Raw genomic sequence first — 10,205 nt, forward strand, 5'->3', positions numbered from 1 at the left:
TTTTACAAGTCGATTTTGTAGAGTTGAGTTAGGTTTAAAGTTCACTTCTTAAAACAAACATCAATAGTCATTACATACAAATTTCATAAAGAAAATAAAATAAAAATTGGAGAGATCACACCAAACCTTTATTTTTTTCTTAGTACGTAGCTAGAAAAGTTAAGTTCATGGTGTTATTAGTGTGGAGTAAGATTTAATTTTGGTTCTAAGATTGAAATACGATTGGGTGTTGATAGAGTTATTGTTTGGTAGCTTAATCCAGTGGAACAAAGAAATTATTGTGATACGCTGAATATAAAGGTTTCGATAGTGGGCAACAGGTATGCATGCATTGCCATTGCCAACACATTATTTGATTACTTTATTACACCAAATATCCTCTAAAACACCAAAGCAGTGCCTCCATGACGTTGAAGCGATAATATTAATTATGTCTTTTCACAAGCACAGGGGAAAAATCTCTCCTTTTCTATGTTTTTACATTAGAGATTCCAAAGATCTTAAAAGAATACTTTATCACTCCCCGTTAAATACGTCAAATTAAAAAATAAATGAGAATTTTTAGTTAGAATGAGCGGGAAGTAGATATTAATTGGCCTCTCTTTTTATATATAATTGATTTTTAGTAAATATTTGTTACATTATACATGTAAGATTTCAAGGATTATACTTTTCTTTTTTAATGTTTTTAAATATTAGATATTCATTTTAAGAGTATAGAGTGGATGAATTTTCACAAAACACTTAGGGACAAACTTCTGGATGGTATATCCTCTTAATAAAGCTCTTATATCCAAGGTCTTTCATGAGCATATTGCTCATATGAGTGTTTCATCGTTTGAGGAATCTTTGGTTCAGTGAGAGTTAGTCATTTTTGTGTGTTTGTGTTCTATGCGCGATTTTTATGTATACACATATTGTAGTTTATTATTCATAAATTACACTTTGTACATTAAGATTATTGTATTGATCTCATTGAGATAAAGTAAAGATTAGTTGAAAATAAATGTGTATTGTCACCTTCACGTAATTTTTCATGTTACACATTCCATGATGAATCCATGTTATTTGGTTCTTGTCAGCATTAGTGAGAGAAAATCAAGAGGTAATCTAAGGTGTTTTACAAAAGAAAGTTTAGAAACCAATACAAACTGATTTCTTAATTGTTTCCAATGGTCAATCCTTTAAGTTCGCTTTCGCTTTTCTATTCAAATAAAGAATAAAAACTACTCATGTTTAAAAGTTTAATGCTTATTAATTATTAATATATAAATTTCATAAATATAACAAAATGTTTTGTTTTTTTAAAAGAAAAATCGACATAATTATTTTGTTTCAACCACTTATATTCAGAATAAAATTTCACAATCATACAATATAGCCCAATTTTTGCATTTACCTAAATTCTAACTTAATAAAATTTATTTTTCTATATTTAACATATATAACATGTACTCCTGTATTTATACTAAATTCTATATGCAAATAATATAATACTGTATTCTAAATAACACAGATACATATGTATATTCCTATATAGTAAACTGTAACGAAAAATAAATTTAAAAAATTATTTCTTTCAATATAGTAAGAAAAAAAAAGAGAATGCACGTGGCAAAGGGGTTGGTGACAGGAACAACATGAATCCCTACATTATTTCGATATTCACAAAATTGATTAAGGAGAAGAATTTATATTCTTTATTAATTATTTTAGTGTTATTTTCTACTAACTTTTTAAAATACACTTATATTAATATATTAAGAAAGTTTTTAATGCACTATAAAACATTAAAGTCAGTGTACATTAATGTATTTTAAAGATTTCAACGAAAAGCAATAGCAAATATTCAATAAAGAATCTTAATTAGAAGAAAGAGTTCACATTCCAATGTGAACATTGTGAGAAAAGATACTAACGTATCTCTACATGAATCGACGTAAAAAAGTGAACTGTTATAAAAGTACTTTTAAGTTTTTGTAAAATTATCTAAATTATTGAACTGATATTTTCATGAATTTGTGTCATATCACTAATACATAATCACATTTTCCTTATAATACTGAAAGCAAATTTGATATTACAAGTTTTCATCGTGCCTAAAAGAGCATTGACATTAAATTTATTATATTAGATAATGGAATGTACTTCTACTTTTCCTTTTTCTTCTTTATCAGCAAAGACTTCTACTACTTTAACTTTGAAGCATGGGCAATGTGAAAACACGTAGCGGCTTCCGTGCATTCGTGCACGACACAATAACGACGCATAATCATGGATTTTCTAAGGATAAGTTGCTTGTTGTCACAACTACCGTGTTACGATTTTCATGCTTATTATGATGTCATTGTAACATGTACGAATCGAAAGTGAAAACATCCTCAATCTTATAAGGAAATTATTCAGTCTTGTCACTTAAGAAGAGGCTATGAAGCTATGAATCATCGGTATCGTGGGTGTAAAATTCATGTTTATGCTATTTATACTAGTTAAAAAAAAAAAACTTCAACGTCTAGAGTTTAAGGTTTCAACGTCTAGTGTTTAAGGTTAGAAATGAAAAAAAAAAGACAACGCTAAAAATATAGGTGATATTGTTATACATAATTGTTCAATTTAAAGATCAGAAAATATTATATCTCGATGCCGTATAACCCATTAAAGTTTGAAAAGGAGAATTCCAACGTCAATGGTTGGAGTTTCACTTTTTAGACGTTATATTGTTGCATGAATTACCTCTTTTGGGTGTTTCAAAGCAATGTATCATCATAAAAAGTGCAATTCCAATGTTCAAAACAAGATAAATATCTTACCCTACATACATACTTCATCCACTAAAGTTTTTCTTTCCTAAAGAGTTTCAGAATTTTTGTATCCTCCAAATCGTTAATTTTTTGTCTTTGGATTTCAATCAGCTCCTTCATGTTCACAAAATCTATGTTTTTCTTGCTCACAGACTCATCACATTTATGCATAGATTTTGTGAACCTTGAAGGAGTGATTAAAATCCAGAAACTGAAAATTACCAAATATGGATTTCAAACAATTGGTCATTGGATTTCAAACAACTTCTTCATATTCATAATCAATGCTTTCGTTGCTCGTAGACTTTTCACATTTATGCATAGATTTTGTGACCATGAAAGAGTTGTTTAAAATCCTCGAATCATTTAGACATTGGAAAATGTGAATTCAAACATTATATAGTTCCATGAATTGCATAGGAATGACCCCTTGGTTGTCAATGAAGCAATTCGACATCGGAAAATTGCAATTTTGACGTCTATTTGTTCTTATTTCTTAAAGTTTCCCTCTTGACCATATTGTAAGCCATTTCTTAAACTTTCCCGGAGATGTCTAGTATAGTAAGCTTTCATAACATTTCTACCTTCTAAACCAGAAATTCCTGTCTCGGGATTTCAAACAGGTCATTTATCTTTACAAAATCTATTCATTTCTTGCTCATAGACTCATCACATTAATTTACTACCATAAGATGTCGAAATAACTCTCTTTCCGACGTCAATTACCTATAAGACGTCGAAATAACTCTCTTTCCGACGTCAATTACCTATAAGATGTCGAAAACCCTAGATTCCAACGTCAATTACCTATAAGACGTCGAAATAACTCTCTTTCCGACGTCATATGCCCTGTAAATATTTGTAAAAACATAACTCACGCACAATGTTTTTTCGCACTTTCATTTCGGCTTGAATTTGTGTTTTGGAATACTCAGTTGTAATGTTGTTGAAGATTATAGTGGAACCATCTAAGGTTAGAAGAGACTGAATGTAGCTCCGTTGTAGTGAACCAGTGTAAAAATATATGTGCACTTAATGTTTTATTTTCAATGCTTCTCTTATAAAAACCTGTAGTTGCATTTTCATTTCAAATATAAAAGCTTCCTATATTAAACATCTATTCATCAAAAAGGAAGTTTCATTTAAAATATTTTCGTAAACATTTTGAATAACACTTAAAAAGAATTTATTGTTTAAACTAATCTTAAGGTCTAGCGTTTAACAACTTACGTAAAATATTTATACTCGACGAAAGTGCTATATCAAATCAGTTGCGAAAAAGTTTTCCCATAATACTATTCAACCCCCCCCCCCCCCCCCCCTTCTAGTGCTTTCAGGTACTTTAGTGGTATCAGAGAAAACCTCATAGGGTTAGTTCCTAACAGGACTCGAGGAGACGATTCTAAGGAATGGAAAACAAATTATATGCCATCAATCGTCCACCCCTATTCAAGGGAGAGAAATTTGATTATTAGAAGCAAAGAAAGATTACGTTCTTTTAATCGTGTCATATTGACATGTAAGATGTTGTAGAAAAAGACAACAACATACTTGTTGATGAAGAAGGAGAACCACTCTCAAGAAGCAAATAGACTCACGAGTAAAAGCAACACTACTTGTTAAATTCTAAAGTTCGTAACTCTCTAATGTGCATCCTCTTTAAAGAAAAATATTGAAAAGTTCACGTTTATTAAGAAACAAAATAATGTGAGATACCTTAATCGTTACGTATGAAGGATCAAATAAAGTCAAAAAGATCCAGATAATTCTACTCCCCAAAATGAAACAAAAACGAAAATAACACTAGCCACTAGCCAAATATCGTGACCAAATTACCACAACCAAAAATAAAATAAAAACCCGTAAAGTCCATGAAAAAAGAAAACGCCATTGTAGAAAATAAAGGAATTTTTACAAAAACACCCTTTATTAATTTAAGTTTATCTCACAACAATGGTCTTAATTTCTTTAATGGAAAGTAACAAAAGAAAAATGCCTCAAAGCCCTGAATCAGTCATCTTCTCACTAGAATGTCAATTTTCAAGAAATTACTGGATTCCTTTGATTTGAAATGAACTGTAGTTGATGCAGAGAATAGTTGGTACAAACCAAAATACCGGATTCTTTTCATGGTACTTAATGTTTCCCTTTTGATGAGAGAGAATGAGAGACTTAATTTTTTATTTATTTTCTTAGAGATCATAACCACAAATTTTAACTTGTTTATATTTTTATTATCTGCTAACGAGTTAACTGAATTCTATGTATTAAATTCATATAAATTTTAAGTTGACAGTATAATTAGTTTATTAAATTAGGTCACTTGATATTTAGTCTAATAAATGTAAATAGTTTCAACAAAATAAGTGATCCATTTTAATGTAAATGTTCCTTGTGTTTAGTAAAAGCATTCTAAAAATAAACTTTTATGTTTTATCGTGCTTGAGAAAGAATCCCGATCCTTTTTTTCAAGATTTTGAGCATTAAGATATCTATTAAGATGTCTATTAGGGCATCTAGCATTTCGGATTTAATTAGTTTATTCTAATTCCCTTTATCTTCCTCAAATAAATTACATTATAAAGACAATAACAAATGGTTCCAAGGTTTTTTTATATATCATCAAAGATATACTTTTTGAACTTTTTTTCAAATAAAGACGTAAAAGATTGGTTTATGGATATAATATTTACGGTGTGTGTATATCTTCGAAAAACTATATGCCACTTGTTTACATAAAATTATTTTTATTTTCTTGATAAAAGAAAATAATTTATATTCTATATATATAGCCATAGTCGTGAAACATGAATCATTCCCCTTATAACCCTTCTTGGTAAAAGAATTTGCATACAACAATGGATACTTTTCTAGAAGGAACCTTATTCACCTACCTATCTTCCAAATATAATATCCTATTTTCTCGTTTTTGTCGACCAAGAAACATTATTATGAAACTGATTTTCTCTTTTTTTCCTTCTCACGTGTTTTTCTTAAATCTCTCGTTTGGTTAGAGAATGAACTTTAAGTCTAACTCAATTTTATAAAATCAGCTTGTAAAGTGAGATTTGTACTTATTTATATATTATAAATTAGTCTTATCTCTAATTGATATGAAACTTTCAACACATTCATTCACGTCGAGGTATAAACATCGTCTCGAACGTGAAACTAAACATTAATGCGTAATTCGATAGTGACTCAATAGAGGATAGAACAACATACCCACACAAATTTCATCATGATAGATTCTAACCATAATTAGTTTAAATGGTAGAATTTAAACTTCTCCAATGAATATAATGACTCCAAAATATATTTTCACAAGCCATGAATATTTTTTCTAATTACTATTTCTATTTTCCTAATAAAGCTATGTTAAAAGCTCTTCTTTAGATTTACACATTTTTTCAACTTATCCAATGTTTCTACAACTATTCCCTAACCCCATACAAATTCCTCTTAATTCTATTAATTTCTTCCCTTACGTACGGCATCTTAAAAAGAGATAAGTAAAACAATAATAGGACTATAATAACTTATTTTATAAGTGTGATTCTACCACCAAAAGATAAAAACTTTCCTCTCCATTTAACAAATTTCTTCCTATTCTTATTTATCACACCATTTCTATTATTTTCTCCTACTTGCCTAAATATATGAATGGAATAGATATTTTTGCTGTAATTTAATATAACTGATAATATTTTTAATATGTATCAATCTATCCAAACTCTCCCGAGTTTAATTTTGTAAAAGTTTACCTATTTTAATTATTTCAAAGAAACGAAAAATCTTAATATATAGTCATTATATTGAGTTTCAACCTGTCACATAAGCAAAGTATCATATGGGTAAACTTAGCATATTGAAGAGTAATGGCCAATTATAACGTAGGCCTAAAATATGTACATTCATTTTTGCTTAATTAGGCTTTATTTTCAATAAATTTTGAGAATTTCCCTAATGGTCCTAAAAGAATTTCACTATTTTCAGAAATGCTCTGTGCCTAACTCTTTCAACATGTGAAGTAACAAATGGTGTGAAATAAAACAAAGAGTCGTGTTCAAAAAGATAAAGTGTAGCTTTTTCTTTTAACATGTTTTTGCTTGTGATCTCCTACTTTAGTTGAAACTAGTAAATACCTATAACTAGCAAAAGGCATACCTTAATTGTGTATCATCACAAAACCTACTTTGAACGTAAATGCAGAAAAACCAAAAAAGGTAAATCCACCAAATTCCTATCGGTATATTTATTATTATTATTGATATATCAAAGTGTATCTATTATTATTATATTACTAGAGGAAAAATTCGTGTCTAGCATATTTTTTAATATATTCAAGATAATTCACTGTTAAGCCTAACTTAAAGGTGAGATTAGACATTAATGAATGATTCGATAATGGTCCAATAGCGGATGGAATAATATGTCCAACAAACAACAAGTATCACTAGGATAAGCTCTAACCATAGCTTTGATATCATGTTAAGACGTGGACTTTAAGTTTAAGTCAACCCCACATAATTGGCTTGTAATGTGAGGTTTACACCCATTTATATATTATAAACTGATCTTATCTCTAGTTGATGTGAAACTTCTAACATTCACATTTATTGAAAAAAAAAATAATTGTTAATAGACTTTTTAGGAGTTTGATTTCAAGTACTTTTAGTCCCTTTGTGTTGTTGTCACTCTAAAGTGTTTCTGTAATAAGAATAAACTCTATGTAGTGTGTTGTGTATGTGTTTGGTTTAATCTTCATGAATTTGTAATTAATTTTTGTTTTTTACGGTTTATGTGATGATAAATGATGATGATCTTAATTAGAGTCTGAGCCTAGTTGAAATAAACATTTTTTATAAGAGAAAAGAATGTAAAAAAAAAATTATTACTTACTTGACGGAGTATTGTCATGCCTTCGCTCTGAATATACCTTTAAAAGTGTGTTTTTTCTTATATTTTTTTATTTTAAAATTCTAAAAAATACTTTTGTTAAAGGTATATGTGAAAGATATTATAATTTCGTCAAAAACTAACAATGCAATTACAGAAAGAACAAAGATTATGAGAATTGAACTGTTTAGCCTTGAAACCGTCTAAATATATTATATCATTCGAATAAATGATATCTAAATTTAAAATAAAATATATACAAATTCCAAGTGCTGTCAAAATAGGTTGTAACTCGCGAGTCAATCCGGCTCACCACGAGTTTGAGCCAGATTGGGTTTGAAAAAAATGTAATTTTTTTATGCGGGCTAGTTTTCAACCCAGCTCGCCTAGAACCCGGGGAGTTGAACCCGTGGTGAGTTGGGTTGATTTATCAACCCACCTAATTTAATTTAATTATTTATTATTTTATGTTTCAATATTATTAGTAAAAAAAATTTATTATATTGTAGATAGTGATAAAGAAGAAGATGTTTCAAGAGGAAAAAATATTATAGATTTATCTATTCAAAACTCTAATATTATAAATGGACAAGTGATACAAAAATTATCAATATTAAAAACTTATTTGTTCGCCTTTTGTACATGTTTTTGAATTAAGCTTGGATTGTATGATACTTTTTTTTTATTTTGAATTTGTTTTTAGAGTTTAACATCATTTTAGTGTAACATTTATTTAGATTTGAATTAAAAAAATGTAATTTTTTTATTTTAAAAAAAGCTTATAATTAAATGAGGCAGTGAGCCAACCCGTTTAACCCACCAAACTTTCAAGCATTCACTTATAAATTGATTAAGAAAACTTTCAAAATTGCTTAATCTAGAAAACTATCATATTACACAATTTGAAATAAAATTAAAAACCAAATCAAACATCAAATAGAAAAGAATGAAAAAAAATTAATGTTGTGTGAAGATTGGTTTAGAATAGTCTTGTCTAATTAATAGATGTCCTTCAACATAAATGAAGAAATGAAGATGAAGACTTTTGAGAAAGTTTGATCATATCATTATCCTAACCTTGAACATGTAATTAAGAATCTTTAGTTGTGTTGCCTATGCTTACATGTGACAAGGAAAACTTGATGCACATGCAATTAACATGTTCTTGGGTTATCCAAAAGGTGTTAAAAGATATCATCTATGGTTTCTCAAGCCAAGATTCCATAAGTGTATCATTAACAAAGATGTCATCTTCAATGAGACTAAAATGGGTTATAAGTCAGAAGTCTCAAAATGTAAGCCAATAAGCTTCAATTTTAACAAAAAACAAAGCATAAAAAGGTGCGGTAGCATTTTTGCAATTCTCGTGAACTTATAAGCCTCGGTTATAAAAAAATTGAGGTCATATACCCCTTTTGGCATTAGTTAACAAACAATCGAAGCCTAAAGTGGGTCACATATGCACAAATTTAAACTTTTCACTTTAGTACACAGTGGTCAGGATCTATAGCCTTAGTTATTCTCAGAACCGACGCCATAGGGTCTTGACATTCCCCCTATAGAGAGATTATGTCAGAAAATGTTGTTTTCTGTTTTTTGGAAAAAAAAAATTCAAACTTTGCAAAAATATTTAAAATAGTTAAACTTTGAATTTTGAGATGAAAGTTTTTGTGAGGGGTTTTCATGATTTTTTTGTCCTTCATAGAAATTTTAAAGCCATTTGGAGTTCATTTGACCATACTCTTAATTTTACTTATACCTATGGTATACGAAGAACAAACAACCAAACGAAAACATTAAAAACCTAAAATGAAACTAACCTTGAAGGTGGATTTGGTGCTAAAACGAAATGAAATAAACATCCAAAGAACACATGTGCACAAAATCAATCAGTAAAAACAAAAGAAAATGGTGGAGAAAATAATTAATCATTGAAAAATGAAAGAAAAATGGAAGTTGATGGTCTAAAAGACATAGAGAGAACAACAACGACGCAACAGAAGACTATGTTTCAAATGTGCAAGAGACTCTATGATTACGAATTTAACCCTAGCAACATGTTATTACCTCATATTTTTTTTTCTTATATAACAGTTTTATTTTTAATTTACGAATATAGCATAATGTAGTTAATATTTACATGGATAGCACGGTTTTGTAAAAGCTTAAAATTCGGTTTCTGGAGAATCGAATTCTGACTTTTTATTTAAAAAATTTTCACAAAAAAATATGTTAGAATTCGGTTTATTTATTTTTTTTATTTAAACAATATTAAAATAAATTAATTATTTATTAATTTTAAATTAAAAGCAAAATTTTAAAAATATGTTAAAATTTAATATATCCTTCAACAGTTTTCAAAAGCAGTTTAAGTCTTCAACAATTTTCGAAAATCATTTAAGCTTTCAATGGTTTTTGAAAACCATTAAAGCCTTAAACGATTTTCAAAAATCATTAAATATTTTCAATATATATTCTCGAAAGATTTGTTAAAAACCAAAATAT

The sequence above is a fragment of the Vigna umbellata genome, chromosome 3 (genome assembly GCF_029865625.1).
Source record: "Vigna umbellata cultivar VRB3 chromosome 3, Vumbellata_1.0, whole genome shotgun sequence".
Lineage (NCBI taxonomy): Eukaryota > Viridiplantae > Streptophyta > Magnoliopsida > Fabales > Fabaceae > Vigna > Vigna umbellata.